This window comes from Neovison vison, chromosome 1, assembly GCF_020171115.1.
Source record: "Neovison vison isolate M4711 chromosome 1, ASM_NN_V1, whole genome shotgun sequence".
NCBI classification, from domain to species: domain Eukaryota; kingdom Metazoa; phylum Chordata; class Mammalia; order Carnivora; family Mustelidae; genus Neogale; species Neogale vison.
Genome location: NC_058091.1, coordinates 149,429,697 through 149,448,856, shown reverse-complemented (window position 1 = coordinate 149,448,856; position 19,160 = coordinate 149,429,697). Strand labels below are relative to the sequence as shown.

At 49.7% G+C, this 19,160-nt stretch overlaps 3 non-coding genes across 3 annotated transcripts; 2 read left to right on the top strand and 1 right to left on the bottom strand.

The window, feature by feature from the left end:
* The first annotated feature begins 5,365 nt into the window (after nucleotides 1-5,365).
* On the top strand, nucleotides 5,366-5,437 carry TRNAA-UGC. The gene has a single exon. It is a non-coding gene; the product is annotated as a tRNA-Ala (tRNA).
* A 6,751-nt stretch (nucleotides 5,438-12,188) lies between these two features.
* Nucleotides 12,189-12,261, bottom strand: TRNAK-UUU. Its single transcript has one exon. It is a non-coding gene; the product is annotated as a tRNA-Lys (tRNA).
* A 2,850-nt stretch (nucleotides 12,262-15,111) lies between these two features.
* TRNAR-CCG lies at nucleotides 15,112-15,184 on the top strand. Its single transcript has one exon. It is a non-coding gene; the product is annotated as a tRNA-Arg (tRNA).
* Nucleotides 15,185-19,160: the final 3,976 nt, after the last annotated feature.

The following is a 19,160-nucleotide window of genomic DNA, read 5'->3' as shown; positions in this document are numbered from 1 at the left end:
GGTTCCTGCACCAGGTAACCAACACCCCCAGGGAAAGATCCAGGATCCAGCTCCAGGAGCTTCCTTGGAAGCTCACTGTCTGACATCTACCATCATAGAGTAGTTCTTCCTGTGCTTTGAAATAATAGAGACTCAGATAACAGGAACTCACTTGAGTTTAAGACAATGAAACCATACATTTGTGAAGAATTTACAAGACAAAGGGGTTTGGGCTTGGGGCAGTAAATGGGGAAGAAGCAACAAGGCTTATTTATATGCCTTTCTCTGTCCTGTCCCTTGGCTCTGTGCTGAGGGTGCCACCCACCGTGAAGGGTGCCTTCCTGTCAGAGACTTACACCAAAGAAGATCAGACTGTCCTTGCACTAGCTGTTGCTCAGATACCTTTAATACAAGATGATCAGTACCTCAAAGTGGCGTACTTTTTTTTTCCAATTTATTTATTTTCAGAAAAACAGTATTCATTATTTTTTCACCACACCCAGTGCTCCATGCAAGTGGCGTACTTTTGATGAAGTTCTAGAACCTAGGTGAGGTTCGGTGGGGTGAGGTCTGGAGCCGATGACCAAGAAAGAATTCTTGAGACATCTTTGGTGCAAAATGCTGGTTTATTAGAGCACGGGGACTGCTGCCCTGATATCCTGCGGAGTGGCTGATGTATTCCCAGGACTTGGGTAGGTGAGGACGAAGGGGGTGTTCAGAAGGGCTGTCACGGTCAAGAAGACTGTCAGGTTATAGAGGGCACGGCTTGCATGGAGCACTGGGTGTGTTGAAAAAATAATGAATAATGTTTTTCTGAAAATAAATAAATTGAAAAAAAAAAGAAGAAGAAGACTGTCAGGATGGTGGAGGCCTGGTTATTGTCTAGTCAAGGCTGTTTTTCCTTCTAAACATGAAGGTAGTTGGGAGTTTCCTGGTGGAATGTCACACATGTCACCGAGGTGGGGGGGGAGGGTGTAAGGTGCCAGCTTTTGCTTTGCCCTCAGCCAGCCTTCTCTTCCCTCATCACTTTGGGGTGGTGCGCCCTACTCCCCTTCACAAGGGAAACACTCCTGCATTTCTCTCAGGTGTAAGTGTGGAGGCTCAGGGCCGAGGTTATAGGTCTGTTTAGTTCTGGTCAGTAGTTGCAGGGCGGCTGTCCGGCACACACGATGGAGCCTGCAGCTCTCCGCCTTGCGGCTGTGAGTTTGAGCCCCACGTCGGGTGAGAGATCACTTGGAAATAAAATCTTGAACATTTCCAAACGATCTCCCATCGCGGTGCGTTCGCAGTCTATCAGCAGTGAGCAAGAGTCCCGGTGGCCGCACCGCCAGCCGGATGTCACCCTGTCTGTCCCCAGTTGCCGGTGATGCTGGTGAGAAGTACAAAGCAGTGGTTTTATTTTTTTTTTAATTTTTTCAATTTATTTATTTTCAGAAAAACAGTATTCATTATTTTTTCACCACACCCAGTGCTCCATGCAATCCGTGCCCTCTGTAATACCCACCACCTGGTACCCCAACCTCCCACCCCCCCGCCACTTCAATCCCCTCAGATTGTTTTTCAGAGTCCATAGTCTCTCATGGTTCACCTCCCCTTCCAATTTACCCAAATTCCCTTCTCCTCTCTAACGCCCCTTGTCCTCCATGCTATTTGTTATGCTCCACAAATAAGTGAAACCATATGATAATTGACTCTCTCTGCTTGACTTATTTCACTCAGCATAATCTCTTCCAATCCCGTCCATGTTGCTACAAAAGTTGGGTATTCATCCTTTCTGATGGAGGCATAATACTCCATAGTGTATATGGACCACATCTTCCTTATCCATTCGTCCGTTGAAGGGCATCTTGGTTCTTTCCATAGTTTGGCGACCGTGGCCATTGCTGCTATAAACATTGGGGTACAGATGGCCCTTCTTTTCACGACATCTGTATCTTTGGGGTAAATACCCAGGAGTGCAATTGCAGGGTCGTAGGGAAGCTCTATTTTTAATTTCTTGAGGAATCTCCACACTGTTCTCCAAAGAGGCTGCACCAACTTGCATTCCCACCAACAGTGTAAGAGGGTTCCCCTTTCTCCACATCCCCTCCAACACATATTGTTTCCTGTTTTGTTAATTTTAGCCATTCTAACTGGTGTAAGGTGATAAAGCAGTGGTTTTAAACCCGAATTTCCCTCTTAGCAAAAGGATGTTGAGCACCTTTTACACCACTTAGTGGTTATCTGGGCTGTGCCCTTTCCCGATATGTGTGTTCATTTGCTCTGTTTGAGATTTTAATCTTTTCTTGGAGTTTTGTAGTTCTTCACATATCCCAAATAAGAGTCTGGTGTAATTTAGAGTGTTGACATATCTTCTCAGAGTGTGGCTCATTGGCCTTTCTTTTTAAAAAGATTTATTTATTTGAGAGAGAGACAGCAAGAGGGAGCACAAGGAGGGAGGAGAGAGAGACAAGCAGGCTCCCCACTGAGCAGGGAGCCCGATGCAGGGCTCAGAACCAGGACTCTGGGATCCTGACCCGAGCCAAGGCAGAGGCTTAAACCACTGAGCCACCCCGGCGCCCCCCGCCCCCCCCCCCACTTTTAAAGATTTATTTATCAGGGCGCCTGGGTGGCTCAGTGGGCTAAGCGTCTGACTTAGGCTCAGGTCATGATCCCAGAGTCCTGGGATCCAGGGCATCAGGCTCTCTGCTCGGCGGGGAACCTGCTTCCCTCTCTCTCTGCCTGCTTGTGATCTCTCTGTCAAATAAGTAAATAAATAAATAAATAAAATCTTTTTTAAAATAAAGATTTGTTGACTTACTTATTTTCATCTTACTTTCTGAAGGAGCCCGCCTGACAAACTTCCCAAGAGGAGGAAACAGGAAAGGAGAGCGATGTGAAGGCGCAGGGGACAGTTCCATGCGGTGACCTTCCGGTGAGTCGTTACTGAGACTCACCGACTCGTTTTAAAGCCGGTGTGGGAGCGAGCAGCGTGCGCGCGGGGAGCAGAAACCCCGCGGAGAGGGCGCCCGCGCGGGGCTCCCACCGAGGACCCTGCAGTCACGACCTGAGCCCAAGGCAGGCGCTTAACCACCGACCGAGCCACCAGGCGCCCTTCCTGGTGCTTCTGCAGGAGTAAGACGCGGAGCGGTGTCTGGGGCTGCGCCCGTGTCCCCGGGCGGACCGTCCTCCCGCGCTGCCGGCGCGGCTCCGCGGGGTGCGGCTGCGGCTGCGGAGGGAGGGAGCGGGGCGGAGGCCGCGGACCGTGCCCGCCCGCCGTGGGAGAGACCGGCTCGCGCCTCCGGGGGCCCGTCTGTAGGGACGGTGTGGCTCGCGCCGGTGCGTCCTCTCCTCGGCGGGGTCCCCACACCCCAAGTCCCCGCACGCCCCCCGAGTCCCCGCACGCTCTGCACCGCGCCGTCCGGGGGGTGTCCCCGACGCCCGCACCCCAGCGCCCGGGGCCCCGCGCGGGCCAGACCCGGGAGCGCAGGGGTGGAGGCGGGCGGCCCCGCCGACGTTCTCAGCCCGGGGCAAGGAGCGCGTCGCCGCGCCCTGGGGTCCGCGCGTCCTCCGCTCCCGGCGGCGCCATCCCGCAGAGCCACGGGAGACCCGCGGGTTGTTCCGCGCCGAGTCCGCGCCGGAGCGGGCTGCGGGGTGCGGCGGCCCAGGGCGCCCCGCGGAAAGCACCTTCCGGACCGGCCGCGTCCCCCGACCCGCCGCCTGCGCTGTTCGTCCGCGGTCTTCCCGCGCGTGGCTTCGGCCGAGGCGGCGGCGGGCGGGGACCGAACAGGATCGGGCGGCGGGGCCGGGGCCTGCAGGTGCGGGGCGGACCGCGCCGGGGAGCGCGGCCGGGAGCGCGCTGGACCGAAGGTCCGCGGGTGCCGGGTTCGGTCCCGGGTCTCGGCATCGGTTTTGCTTTGGCGTCGGGGTCCCTCCTTCATAGTTGCGCCCCCGTTCCAACCGCGGGTCTGTACCGACAGCTTCCACCGCTCTCTGCAAGGCCCATCCGGCCGTGTCGTCCCTCTCGCTTGGTCTCTGTTCACCGAGCTTTGCCGTGAGATGTTAACTGACTCAGTGAGTAACTTCATTTAAAGTTTTAAAACCCAAGAAGTTCCAATATGGTACATGCGGTTCCACCTAGGATTCACTTCTGTTTTGATGGAGTGTGTGTGTGTGTGTGTGTGTGTGTGGTTTTTAATCACAACAAGGGGGGGGGCTGCTGAAAACCAGAGAAGGAGCCAGGCACTCTGCCGTCGGAGGAATGAGGTGTGGGGATGCATGTGGCTGTTGTATATGCGAGGGCAATTCTGCAGTCAGAAGATCTGGGCTTATATCTTGAGTCCACTGTTACGAAACTGCTGGAATCAGGAACACTCTTGAGCATCACTGAGCTTTGAAAAGGTTCTGAAAACATTCTGGGTTTTCTTGTGGACAGGAAAGTCCTTTCTGCTTCTCACCCCCTCTAGAATTTGCACATGTTAAGTTGTTTCTGCTTTGGTATTCAGGAAAGAATGAAAATAAGCATTGCAGTAAGAATTATTCTGTTCAACATTCACAAGGGAGCTTAGAACCCAGAAAAATCAAAGTGAACGGACAGTAAAATCATGAAAACTCAGGGACAAATACCTCATAGTTTTCTTCAACTTCTTTTTTGTAATTATTTGTTAGGGGGCGCCTGGATGGCTCAGGCGATCCTAGGATTCTGGGGTTACCTGCCCCCCATCCGGCTCCCTGCTCGGTGGGAAGCCTGCTTATCCCGCTCCCACTCCCCGCTGCTTCTGTTCCCTCTCTTGCTGTCTCTCTGTCTCTCTCGGTCAACTACATAAATAAATAAAATCTTAGAAAAATTAAAAAATTATTTGTTAGGAAGAACAGGTAATTCTTGTGTCTGTTGTCAGGGTCTCCTACATTGCCTGCGTGCCAAGATTCAGAGTGAAACGACCCTTTACGCAAAACGCTGAATGCACTGCGAAGGGTGTCCTTCCAGGGTCATAGCGTCTTTCCATCAAATCCGGTCTCTAACGTTCTGATGGAGCAAACAACAGCTACTATGACACACTCTAGGCAAGAAGAAGCTGAATTTCAGTGGTCTTGTGTCTCAGGTGATCAAAAGAGCTGAAAATTGGGACTTGATTGATTCCTTGCTAGGAATGGGAGAAGGAAGGAAACTGTAACCACATTTTAAAGCCACAGTGGAAACTTTTGGGTTATTATCTGACATGTTTCCAACCTTCCACTTGAAGCTCTACACTCTGAAGAATCAGTCCCTTTCTCTAGTTCCTGAAGATCTCCTGCCCAGGGCAGCTGCTGATGTTACTGAGCTCTGAGACTATTATGCTCAGGGAGAGCAGGGGCCTCAGAAAACAACCTTATCTCCAGATAAGCCTTAGCAAAAAGTCGTTTCAGAGGGGGTGTAGCTCAGTGGTAGAGCGCATGCTTTGCATGTATGAGGCCCCGGGTTCGATCCCCGGCACCTCCAGCTTTAATTGCTTTTTTCCCCCTTACTTTTTCCTAACATCATTCAAAGCCATTCTTCGAAACACACTGATTTAGCACTCCTCACTTTTCCTTGCTCCATTCCTGCACATACGGAATGAAAAAACATAACCGAACAGCATGCCTTGAACTCTCCTTCATCTCTTGCTGTGAACCTCCGTATCACCTACAGCGACGGGGACAGAAGACAAAAGGAAGAGGGAGGAGGAGAACCAGTCCTAGAACAGCATCTCTTGCGCCAGAGCAAGGCTGTGCCCGTGAATGAGCGACTCCCCTTGCTTCCCGTGGCAGACTGTTAGGAAAGAGGGGGAGAGACAGCGAAGAACAGCCTTGCCCCACCTCCGTTTTCTTTCGTTCGATTTGTTTTCTGGGCCGAAGACAAAAGGAAGGTAGCATGACCACACCGAGGGCTCCATCAGGACCCCCAGGACCTGCGTGGAGAGCGAGCGCCACCAGCATCTCAGTCCCACAATGGGTGGGGGGCCCGAGTCCTTGCGGGTGAAGGAGCCACAGGACGCTGGACGTGGGAGGAAGGATTGTCAGGGAACTAATCAGGGGCCTTCCGAACGCGAAAGAAATAAATACGGATCAATGCGTTCTCAACCGATATTCCATAATACTAATTTTCCTGTATTTCTTCACTCAAGGCGTTTGCACCATGGCCTGCAGACCTCAGTTAATGCCAAATGAAGGCGCTCATATGAAGAGGTAGGAAAAATTTTTTCTGTCGCAGTGGAAAAGAGATGCGGGCAGGGTGAGTTTCTGATGAAGCCTTTCTACCTGGCTTGCAGGCAGCTGCCTTCTCCCGGCGCGCTGTGGCCTCACACGGCCTTTCCTTTGTGTGCACAGTCTGGTGTCTCTTCCTCTTCTTATGAGGAGGTCCCCACCTGTAGGGCCTCATTTAACCTTCACTACCCCCCTAAAGGCCTGACTTCAAATACAGTCGCAATAGGGTCTGGGACATTGACATATGTATTTGTGGGGGGGACAAATATAATTTGTCCAAATATAATTCAGTCCCTAATAGCACTTTTTTTTTTTTTTTTTTTGGAGAGAGAGAGAGAGCAGGGGGAGGAGTGGAGCTCGATCTCATGACCCTGAGATCATGACCTGGGTCATGGCCTGAGTCGAAATCAAGAGTCGGACACTTAACCCACTGAGCCACCCGGCATGGCTATAACTGCACCTTTTCAGAAATTCCAAAGTCTGTGGCCTCAAAACTGCTGCTATCTGGGGAGTTGTTTCCTGTTGGCTCAAAGTGTCTTCAGGAGGAAATGAAATTTGTTTCCAGTTGGTGAGTGTCACCCTCCACCTGGCTGGGGTGTTCTCATTTCCAGATCCCGCGTCCTCATTTCCAGATCCCCGTCCTCCGGGGAAAAGGTGACCGCCTTCAGAAATCGGCTTGGCTGCGGACTGGCCCTGCGCCCTGTGGCTGATTATTTGCTCTAGGATACATCTTTTGGAGGGAGATAATGTAGTCATTTCACGTATTTTCTATTATGTGTGTTTTCTGTAGGCGTTTAAGTAAATAGTGTGTGAGGTGTTAGAAAGGACATTAAAGCGGGCGATCGTGTGGAATTAGAGTGCTGTCAACTTCCAAAATCCAGGTCCAACCCCAGAGCGATAGTTTAGGTGACTTTGTGGTCACACCAAAGACCCCCCAAGTTTTCTCTGGATGAATTCAAATGGGCGCCAGAAGACTTTACCAAAATGCCTGGGGTCAGATCAAGCTATTTGGGTCTCTCTTGGGGGCCTGGGTGGCTCAGTCGTGATCCCAGGCTCAGGTCATGATCCCAGGGTCCTGGGATGGACCCCCCCATCAGACTCCCTGCTCCACGGGAAGCTGCTTCTCCATCTCCCACTCCCCTTGCTTGTGTTCCTGCTCTCGCTGTCTCTCTCTCTCTCTGTAAAATAAATGAATAAAATATTTTTTTTTTAAAAGCTATTTGGGTCTCTCAGTTAGAAACCCAAACTTGGACGACTCCAACCCCTCCCCCGCAAAAGTGCAAGTGGCCGGCTATTTGTCCAGCCCTAGTCCTTTGGCCGGTTCTCTCGTCTAGGATCAAAGCGCTGAAAACTATAATCGAGTGAATCGTGATGAAAACGCCTTGGGTCAAGTCAGGCTCACGCCGGGGACGGAGACTTGGTGGCTCCCAGGCCGCTCCTTCCAGTCCTCCCTCCTGCTCCTGCGCACCCTCCTCCCCTCCCCTCTGCCCGGCCCTCCCCTCAGCCCAGGCCGCTGCCTACTTTCCCCTGAACCCGGTCCCGCCGAGTGTGCGAGGAAATTCGAAACCTTCAGGGACTGGGGGAACCAGGAGGCGCCCGCGGGGTTCTGGAAACCGGCGGGTTTGGCCGCGGGAGGCCTAGCGACCCCGCGGTAGGTGGGTCGAGCGGCGGAGGACGTGGGCCCCGGGCGGGCTCCCGGGGAAGCGGCACCGGGAGCGCGGCGCGTGCGGCGGGGAGCAGAGCGGAGGCGCTGGGGGCGAGCAGGTGCCCGAGGGCGGGCGCGCGCCGGTGCGCGGTCTGGTGAGCTCCGACGGCGCGGAGGCAGGGCGGGGGGAGATCCCGGGGCGCGGGAGCGGCGGGCGGGAGTCCCGGGTCCGGAGCCGGGGTTGCGGCAGGTAGAGCCCCTTCCGAGGGCCGGAAGCGTCTGCGGGGACCACGGGCTCCGAGAGCGCACGGCCAGCGGCGCGGTCCCCGCCTCGGCCTCCGCGCGTCTCCGAGCCGAACCCGCGGCCGCATCCGCCCCCGCCGCGCTGGGCCCCGCGACGGCCACGGTGGGGACCGCCGGTGACTGACCCCCCCCCCGCCCCACGGGTCTTCAAGGAGCTCTAGGGGCTGTGGCTTCCGTTCTTTCCCGCTTCCTCGCGGGTAAATGTTTTTGCCTACGATATATCTGATAAGGGTTAACATCCAAAGTACGTAAGCAGCTCACAAAACGGATGGCAGAAAGCCTCAGATAATCCGATGAAAGAGCAGCAAAGAACTCGAGTGGACATTCTCCCAAAGGAGACACAGGACTGGCTAAGAGGCGCGTGAAAAGATGCTCAGTATCACTAGCCACCGGGATCAGGCAAGTCAAACCCGCGGTGAGGGCTTGTCTCACGCCGTCGGAGTGGCTGGTATCAAGAGACAAGAAATAACAAGTGCTGGGGAGTGTGCGGGAAAGGGACCCTGGTTCCCGCTGTTGGCGCCACTGTGGACACCGGTATGGGGGCGCCTCAAAACCCTGGAAATAAAACTACCACATGATCCAGCAAGCACACTTCTGGGAATGTATCTGAGGGAGCCGAAAGCATGTTGTCGAAGAGGTATCTGCGGCCCTCTGTTCACTGCAGCGCCCTGGACGGTATCCAGACCTGGCAACAGCCCAAGTGTTCCCCCGGAAGCGTGGGTAAAGAGGGTGTGGTACACACACACACACACACACACACACAGGAACACCATTCAGCCGTAACAAATAAGGACATCCTGCCATTTTTGACCACATGGATGGACCTTAAAGACATTGTGTTAAATAAGTCAGGCAGAGAAAGACAAATACTATATGACATTAATTATATGTGTAATAAAAAGAAAATCACCCCATCTTGTGTGTGTGTGTGTGTGTATGTGTGTATACACTACAAAGCCCTCAAAAAATGAAACTTTTTCATTTGCAAGGACATGGTTGGAACTGGAGGGTTTTATACTGAATGAAATAAGTCAATCAGAGAAAGACAGTTATCATATGACATATCATATTCCACTGATTTGTGGAATTTAAGAAACAAAACAGAGGATCATAAAGGAAGGGAGGGAAAAATAAAACAAGATGAAACCAGAGAGGGAGAAAAACCATAAAGACTCTTAACTCTAGGAAACAAATTGAGAGTTGTTGGGTGGGGGCCTGGGGTAACCGGGTGATGAGCTCTGTCTGTTATATTCAACTGATTATATTCACTGACCTCTACCTCTGAAACCAAGAATACTTTACCTGTTCAGTAATTGCATTATTTAAAGAAAGATGTGGCTAAATGGGGATAAAAAGATCCATTTTAAAAAGCTACAGTTAATAGTTCGGCAAATGACTCATCCTAAAGTCTGACACATGCATAAGATAAAATAACAAAAGCAGCTTTTACATGCATGCAGCATGAATTTAGTGCATTTAAAAAATCTCATTTGACTTTGACAATAACCTTGTGAATCAGGCAAATCAGGAGTTATCTGCATCCTATAAATGAAAAAATAAGCTGGACACTTACAAAAAAGTGCCTCCTGCTTAAAAAAACAAAACAAGGGGCACCTGGGTGGCTCAGTGGGTTAAAGCCTCTGCCTCCGGCTCAGGTCAGGTCTCAGGGTCCTGGCATTGAGCAGGAGCCTACTTGCTTCCTCCTCTCTCTCCGCCTGCCTCTCTGCCTACTTGTGATCTCTGTCTGTCAAATAAATAAATAAAATCTTAAAAAAAAAAACAAGACAAAACAAAACAAAACAAAAAAGAAAAAAAAAAAACCCACAAAGCCTAAAAAAGCACCCAAGACACTAGCTGGGAAAAAGGATCAGACTATGGTTCCAGAGGCAGGGGGTGAGGGAATTTGATGAATGTGGTCAAAAGGGAAAAACTACCAGTTCCAGACAGATAAGCACTGGGGATGTAATGTTCAACATCTTGTCTGCAGTTAACTCAGAAAGTTGTTGAGTGTAAATCCTGAGTTCTCATCACAAGGAGAAAAACATTTTTTCTTCTCTTTCTTTCTATTTCGGATCTGTATGAGATGATGGATGTTAACTCATTGCGATAACCATTTTGCGATATATGTAAAGTCAAGTTATTATGCTGGTACGTGTTAAACTTACACAGTGCTGTCTGTCAGTTACATCTCAGTAAAACTGTAGAAGAAAGTAATTTTTTGTGTGTAGAGGTTTGATTTATGGTGCAGAATGTGTTCTTTTTTTTAAAATATCTTATTTATTTATTTGACAGACAGAGATCACAAGTAGGCAGAGGGAAGCAGGCTCTCCACTTCAGCAGGGAGCCTGATGCGGGGCTCCATCCCATGACCTTGGGATCATGATCTGATCAGAGGCTTCAACCCGCTGAGCCACTCAGGCACCCCTACACAGGATGTGTTCTATGTTGTTACACGTTCTGGAAGACTGGAAGCTCTGTAGTGTGGTGCACAAGTGTCACAATTGCTCTGCCATCTTGATGGAGGGACACTTCTTACCATTTTATAATGGTCCTTCTGTCTCTGTTAATGATCTTTGTTCTGAGGTTTACTTTACTGATGTTAGTATAGTAACTCCGGCTGCCTTTCAGTTGTTTGCATAACATATCTTTGTTCACCCTCATTGTTTCAACCTCCCTGCTCAGTTATCTTTTTTAAAGATTTATTTTTAGAGGGGGAGGGACAGAGGGAAAGAGAATCTCCGGCAGACTCCAAGCTGGGCATGGAGCCCAGTGCAAGGCTGATCCCATGACCCTGAGCCACCCAGGGGCCCCTGTTGTTCTGTCTGAAGTGAGTTTCTTGTAGCAGCGTAGAGGTGGGGCATATTTTCTAATGAACCCTATTAATATCCATCCTTTCATGGGTGCTGAGATTATTTTTAACGTAATTATTGGTTTTATGTTTTTTCCTTTCTGGCTGTTTCTGTGGTTTTCACTTTTTGTTCTTTTCTTTTTCTTTTTCTTTTCTTTTCTTTTTTTTTTTGCCTTTTTATGGACCACATGTCCATCTTTTATTATCCCATATTCACTTATCTGCAATCTTTTGGGCTGTCTCTCTTTGCAGAGGTTTCTGGTGGCTGCTCCAGGATTCCATCATACGGATTTGCCCTACACAGGGTTCTCACGAGCATTTTGCCGGTTCATGTGCTGTACTGACCCTTCCCCCTTCTTGCCACTCTACCTTCCTCGTTTGCAACATTTAAATACAAATTTAAGTTTCTCTCACAATCATTGGAACCACATCAGTGCTATGCCTTTTGCTGTGAAGTGTTAAACATAACTTAGAAAGCTCTAGATAAGGAAAATTTACTGTATTTAGTATGTTTCTTGCTTTAAAACAATTTTTTTTTTGCTCTTCTTGATGTCCAACGGTCCTTCTTTTATCATTTTCTGTCTGGTGGAGAACTTAACCAGAGCTCTTGTTTTAGGGTAGTTCTGCTGATACCAATTATCTTAGTTTTACTGGGTCTGGAACATTGTTTCCCTTCATTCCTAAGGGATGTTTTCTCTGGGTACGGTATTCTGGGTCGACAGTTCTTTCCGATCAGTGCTTGAAAATGTGCCACTCTTCCTGACCTCTGTGGTTCCCGATTAAAAATTTTTTTAAAGATTTTATTTATTTATCTGACATACAGAGATCACAAGTAGGCAGAGAGGCATGCAGAGAGAGAGGAGGAGGAAGCAGGCTCCCCTCTGAGCAGAGAGCCCCAGGACCCTGGGACCATATCCTGAGCTGAAAGCAGAGGCTTTAATCCACTGAGCCACCCAGGCGCCCCTAAAATTGTTTTTCTGGTTTCAATTTTTTTTCTTGTTTTTAGAGTTCAGAAATTTTGATTGCTCTCCATTTACTGGCCAACTGATGACTCTTCTCTAAAAACCACATAAAAATACAAATCTCCAGGTCAGCAATCTTTACAGAGATCGTGTCTGTGTAAACAAGGTTCCAGTCAAGGTACACGTGGACCCATTCACTGACAGACCCCTGGTGTACTTATTGGAAATTAGGGTAAAATGGGAGGAGGTGCGCCTGAACAGGGACTTGAACCCTGGACCCTCAGATTAAAAGTCTGATGCTCTGCCGACTGAGCTACCCAGGCCCTTGCAATACACTCTTTCCATGGGTATCCAATCTAGGCTTGATCATTTGGCCAGTCCTAAGCTTCATGTCCTAGTTCTTAAATGATATACCTTGAATCCTACTCACCGTGAAGAAGTGCTCTTTGAGAGCCATGTTGCAGTCTCTGGGGAGCCCGTCTCTTCTTTCTCTCTTCCTTGTCTGCACCCCCGCCCCCCCATGCAACGTCTCCAAGCTAAAGCCGTCAGGTTTCGGGCCACACTGGAGACACAGAGGATCCCACTTCTTGTTGAGCACCTGCCCCTAAGTCTCCCAAGTTAGCACTCAGGCTGCTCCCCGCTTCTGTTCTGTTCCTATCCTTCTGCGTTGTCTTGCAGCGTTTGTAGTCAGTGGGGAAGCCAGTGAAGGAGGAGGAACCTGAAGATGTAGGACAATGTTCCACAAGGGGCCCCTCTCCGTTGGCGGGAGGGACTGCCTTGCCAGCCCCCCCCCCCAGCAGACCCAGGGGCTGAGCCGGGACAGGGACAGCCACGTGGGGCGGGGCGTGGGGCAGGGTCAGCCTGGCATATAGGCTCTTCCCTGGGGTGATCTTGCCCCAAAGATTTTAGAAATACTCGTGCTGGGGGCGCCTGGTGGGCTCAGTTGGTTAAACGTCTGCCTTTGGCTCAGGCCACGGTCAATCAATCGCAGGGTCCTGGGATCCACTTATCCGGCTCCCTGCCCAGCAGGAGTCTGCTTCTCCCTCTCCCACTCCCCCTGCTTGCCTGTGCGGCTGCGCTGTCTCTCAAATAAATAAACATATCTTTAAAAAAAGAAAGAAAGAAAGAAAGAGAAATAGCTAAACACAGCCTTGTTCTGCCAACTGTTCCTTCTCTCTCTCTTTTAAAATATTTTATTTATTTGACAGAGAGAGAGAGATCACAAGTAGGCAGAGAAAGACAGGGAAGCAGGCTCTGGGCTGAGCAGGGAGCCCGATGTGGGGCTCGATCCCAGGACCCTGAGATCATGACCTGAGCCAAAGGCAGCAGCTTAACCCACTGAGCCACCCAGGCGCCCCTCCTTCTCCGAATGCGGAGAATGGCAGTGATGAATCAGGGACTTTTTAAACAGCCCAGTGCCCGCGGCAGTGCCCGAGGGGAAGAGGCCGGGTCCGCAGGCCGGCCTGGGGTCAGTCTCCACACTTTCCTTCAAGCTGAAACTGTCCGCGGCGCTCCTTCCCTCGGACGTTCCTTCTCATTCCCACCCCACGTCCCCCGCCAGATTCACCACCTCTTCCTTCTTCAGGTCGCGAGTGACAGGGTTTCCGCGGGCCGAGGCACCACTGGGCTGCGACCGAGCCGGCTCGGGGCGTCCCTGCTCCAGGAAGCCACGGAGGCATCGCTTCCTCGGACGTCCCGCGGGGGGTGGTCATTGCACACGAGCCGGCACCCCACTGCGGCACCCCACTCCGGCACCCCACTGCGGCACCCCACTGCGGCACCCCACTGCGGCACCCCATTCCGGCACCCCACTCCGGGTCCAGTCCCGGCGTCATTAAAGAGCGAGGAAGACGAACGGAAGGAAGAGACCTCCAAGAAGCTGGCCGCGGACCGCTTCGTCTCCCTGTCCCTGCGTCTGCGTCAGGGACACCCACAGGCCACGGCTGCGCTGCGCGGCGCACATTCAAGAATGACGGTGATTCCTAGGGCCCTAGATGAACTGGCTGACATGACCCCTTGGGAGATTCTTGCACTAAAGGTGTGAATGTGAGATTTGATCCATGGTTTGGCAAGTCTAAGGAAATGGGGGGGGGGCTCTTTCAAGACTCCAGGACACGAGTCTCTTCTGACTAGGGACACCCTCCACCACCCAATTCCTCAAGGAAAATACCTCGGGCAGAGGCGGCAAGAGCAGGAGCTCCGCGCTTCCCAATCTTCCCTGGCTTCCTCACAAGATATTTTGTTCAAAACATTTAAAATTTTAAAGAAATGCTCCCCGGAGTGCGTCCGATACAAATCTCAGAGAAAGAAGCCGTGGGTGGTTCCGGAGGGAAAGGTGTCATCTGTGTAAGGAAAGGTTTATGCGGTTTTCAAAAGCTGTTTCTTAGTTGTGTAGTATCAGTTTTTAAATCTCGGTGCCAGTCTTTGCCATGGAACCACAGCCGACTCTGGAAGGAAGAAATGTCGCCGCCTGTGCCCAGTCCCCCACCTTACTCTGCAGCGTTAGGCCTGCCGTGAATGTTTTCCTCTCTCAGACCGAACAAAAAAATACCAGTTAAAAAAAGTTTGGTGGCATTTTGAGGTTTTAGTCTGTTATTCCTCCAGCACAAAATCCAGCACAACTGAGGACAGTCTCAGCACGTGAGCGAGTCTGGGGGTCCGCTGGACTCGGGCACACGCGGCCCTGGGTTGTCGGGGATGAATCCAAGGGCCGCAGGGAGCAGAGCACCTTTAGGCAAACTGCTTGGGGCCTTAAGGAGCGGGTGAGGCAGCCGCTCCCCCAAGCCACTGTCGTCCTCCCCTCCTCCCCAGCTGGGCCTAGTTTGGAAGTCCCCACAAGGCACCTCAGACGTGGGGACAGAGTGCTCCCTTCTCCCCGGGAGGTGGCGGACACACTGCCCCGCCCCACGTGGGGTGATTCTTCTCATTGCCTGGTGGAGAGTCAAGTTCTTACAGCCTCCGGCATGAAGGAATTACAGTAAAATACTTTCACGATCTCACCGTGCACTAGTTCTAAGTGATTGTTAGGGACGCCGCATGGAGTTCTAGTCTACACCCCCCTCCTTTTTTTAATACTGATAATTAAATCCTCCTCCAGCTGCAAATTTAAAACTTTGAAAGCAGAAACCTATTTCATCTCGGCTTCCAGGTTTGGAAAAAGGGCTTCACCAGCTGGCCGCGTGGCCTAATGGATAAGGCGTCTGATTCCGGATCAGAAGATTGAGGGTTCGAGTCCCTTCGTGGTCGCTCCTTTCTTGCCAAACAAGAAACTTTCATCCGACGTCCACCTGCGGACCCTGGAGTAGTCTTTGGAAGCCTGAAATGACTTGAAAGCCTGGGTGCTGCTGAGCTACTAATAACTTACTTTTGGTCCTTGGCCTCTAGTCACTAAATAAGACTGGAAAAGCAGTGACCAGTGGTTGTCGGCAGGTTGTCAAGCCTGGATTTCTGGCTACAAGACCCACTGAAGATCGTGGCCAAGAGCAGGAGGAGAAGGGTAGAAAAGCCAAATACAGTCGTTTCTCTGGAAAGCAGGGTTCTAAGGGCTTCTGTTTAAAAGTTAGAAATAGGAGTTTGGAAGGGGTGGGGAATACTGAGCCCAGAACAGACACGAAATCCGACCCCCCCCTCCCCATAGTGTCTGTGGCTTATCAGATTGAACTATCCTGGCTCAGGGATCCAGCTTCTTCAGAGAACGTACTAAAAGCACAAAGTTAGTAGGTCTGGGGTGCCTGGGTGGCTCAGTGGGTTAAGCCACTGCCTTTGGCTCAGGTCATGATCTCAGGGTCCTGGGATTGAGTCCCGCATCAGGCCCTCTGCTCAGCGGGGAGCCTGCTTCCTGCCTCTCTGCCTACTTGTGATCTCTCTCTGTCAAATAAATAAATAAAATCTTTAAAAGCTAGTAGGTCCGTTATTCTCTAATCTTTTCACTGTTTGGCTTCACTGTAAGCACAGGGCGTTGGCATTTTCCGTCCCATGATTTATGGAAAAGCCTCCGAAGGATGACTGAATGTTGGCCAAAACATCCGATCATCTTACCCAAACTTGGTTCTGAAGCAGGGATCAAGTCAGCTCCAGGCTCTCCCATCTGAACTATTCCAGACCACTCGGATGGATTAATATTTCAACTGCTTCTTCAGTTGTTTTTAACTTTCACTCTGGAAGATTTCATGTTCCTTAAGCATCACCATTTTCTACCGTCCACCCACCCACTTAGACTCACCAGTAAAGATTTGGGATCCAGTTTTCGGGGGTGCTCAATGGATGGTGTGGGGTGGAAGCCAGCAGAAGAGGGTGGGGGAAGTTCCATTGAAATGACTCTGCTTCTGTTTCCTGTTTCCCAACTCAGAATGAAAAGACTCAACAAAGACGTCTGTCAGGTTCTTTATTTTTCCTCCTCTTCCATTTTTTTTTTTCCTGTTCTGCTCTTCGATGTTACTGAAAAATAGAACTCAAGGTGAACTTTTAACTACTGTGGTTAGCATGTTTCTTGAAGAAAATTTAGGGTAAACAGGGTTCTCCTGCACTTTGTCTTCCTTTTGCCAAATCAGCCATCCTGCGTGGCACTGAAGACCGTGGGGTAGGACCCGGCAGCAGCAAAGACAATGCACTGGATCATTGCATTTCTTGTCATGTAGGCAGGGAAGGCAAGAGAGAATGATTGAAAAGTACAGGAGCGGTTTGGTTACACATGCAGAGATACAGAGGCTTGTACTCAAGACCTTGCACGTCAGTCCCGAAGGACAGAAAAGTCAGCTTGTGCTACACATTCTTCATAAAATATCAGGGTCATTTTTGGATGGTTTTAAAGAAAACCTAACAGTTGAAAGGGAAAGTCCACTAACTTTGAAATCATTGAGCTAGAGCCTCTCTTGGCATTTCTGATTCAAGAAACGTCCCACTCCGATCTGGAATTGGTACACAGTAGCTGAAGCATATTTAAACTTAACGCACTAAGGGGTGCCTGGCTGAAGGGGCAGAGCCTGCAGCCCTGGATCTCAGGGGTTGTGAGTTCAAGCCCCACACTGGGTGTGGAGCCTGCTTAAAAAGAAGTCTGTGAATTTAACCTGTTTACCCATTACATGCAATAATTAGTCATATATATAACTATTTGTGTAATTAACCAAAGTAGGCAAGTTTTCTCTTTTTCTTAACTGTGAAAATTGTTAACAGAAAGCATCACAATTTTTAGAAAAGATTTTTCATTTTATTTATTTGACAGAAAGAGATCACAAATAGGCAGAGGCAGGCAGAGAGAGGGGGGGAAGCAGGCTCCCCACTGAGCAGAGAGCCCGATGCAGGGCTCGATCCCAAGACCCTGAGATCATGACCTGAGCCGAAGGCAAAGGCTTTAAGTGACTGAGCCACCCAAGTGCCCCCATTACAATTTTTTTGAGCCAATTAAAGATGTGGAACACAGCAAATACAGCTCATTACTTTTGGTCTCTTTTTCTACAAAGAGCTGGGAAAATATTTGGTGTAGTCCAACAGTTACTTGGAAGACCTCCAAAGACAATTTTTTCAAAAGTTAAAATCAACAATGGTAAGTCATGCTGATCATATGTACCCTTAATATGTGATGAAAAAATATGTATGATCTGTACATAGATTTATATATATAATTTACGTATATAAAATGTATTGATCTCCGGTCTTCTTCCCCAAAACTCATAGCCCCAGCCTAATCATGACAAAAAGAACCGCTGAGTTCCAGTAGAGGGGCATCCTACAACATACCAACCAGAATTCCTCTCAACTATCATAGTCCTCGTGATTGCTAATTTTGCGTCAGCTTGACTGGACTAAGGGGTGCCCAGATAACTGGTAAAACATTATTTCTGGGTGTGTCTGTGAGAGTGTTTGAAGAGGTTAGCGTTTGATTCTTCAACATAACTTGTTACAAAAAAATAAAATGGAGAATTTGCTTGAAAATCCCCCAACCAGACTTAACCACATAAGCCACATAAGCGACTCTAGTTTTTATGAATACAGGTGAAAACTAAAGTTACTGCTTGCAAATGTCTTTAATAATCATAAAAGAAACTGAAGTCATCTTTCTAAAGTGGTGTTAAGATAATCACTGTCAACCATCCCTGCTGTCTCGAAACCTCCACTGTAATAACCAATCACTGTAACGGTTGAACAGTTTCCTCCTTTTCACTCTACAAGCGGTCTTGTGACGTCCTGCCCACACTTCATACCAGTTTTGTAACTGATGACTCTCGGTTCAGAAACTGTCCTTTTTTGCACAGTAAACCCTTTGTCAATACTATTTCACTGAAGTGGCTTTAATTTTTACTGCTTTTGGATTTTTTTAAAAAAGATTTTATTTAATGGGGCACCTGGGTGGCTCGGTGGGTTAAAGCCTCTGCCTTCCGCTCCTGTCATGATCCCAGAGTCCCGGGATTGAGCCCAGCATCGGGATCTCTGCTCAGCAGGGAGCCTGCTTCCTCCTCTCTCTTTGCTCTGCCTCTCTGCTTGTGAGCTGTCAAAAAAACTCTTAAATAAAATCTTTTAAGATTTTATTTGACAGAGATCACAAGGAGGCAGAGAGGCAGGCAGAAGCAGGCTCCCTGCTCAGCAGAGAGCCCAATGTGGGTGCCCCTGACAATCTCTTTATAGCCTATTGGTTTTGTCTTTCCGGAGAACCTTGACTAATACAGTCATCAAAACAAGAAAAATCTAAGAAACCGTCAGTTTCTTCTGTTTTCTTTTGTTGCCGCAACAACAACAAGCCTAAAGCCATGTGACAACTAAATTATTGTGTATTGGGAAACAGGCAAAGGGTGCCAGGCTAAAAACCCAGGAAATCCATGAGACTATGGAATATAGTTGATAAAAATGTGTGGGGCTCCTGGTGGGCTCAGTTGGTGGGGCGTGTGACTCATGTTCTCCGGGATTGTTTGCGCCCCACGCTGGGTTTAGAGATTTTCTCAAAAATAGAATCTTTAAAAAAATAAAAATGTGTAAATCTTGGTTTATTAGTTTAACTATCATCTTTTAAAAAATTATTTTGAAAGAAAGCATGATGGGGGTCGGGCCGAGGGAGCAGCAGACTCCCCACTGAGCAGGGGGTCTGAGGCGGGGCTGAATCCCAGGACCCTGGGGTCATGACCGACTGAGCCACCCAGATGTCCCTAAAGGTATCATCTCAACATTAGGTACTAACAGGAGAAACTGCACGCAGGGTATTAAGAATCTCCGTTAATATTCTCTCATTTTC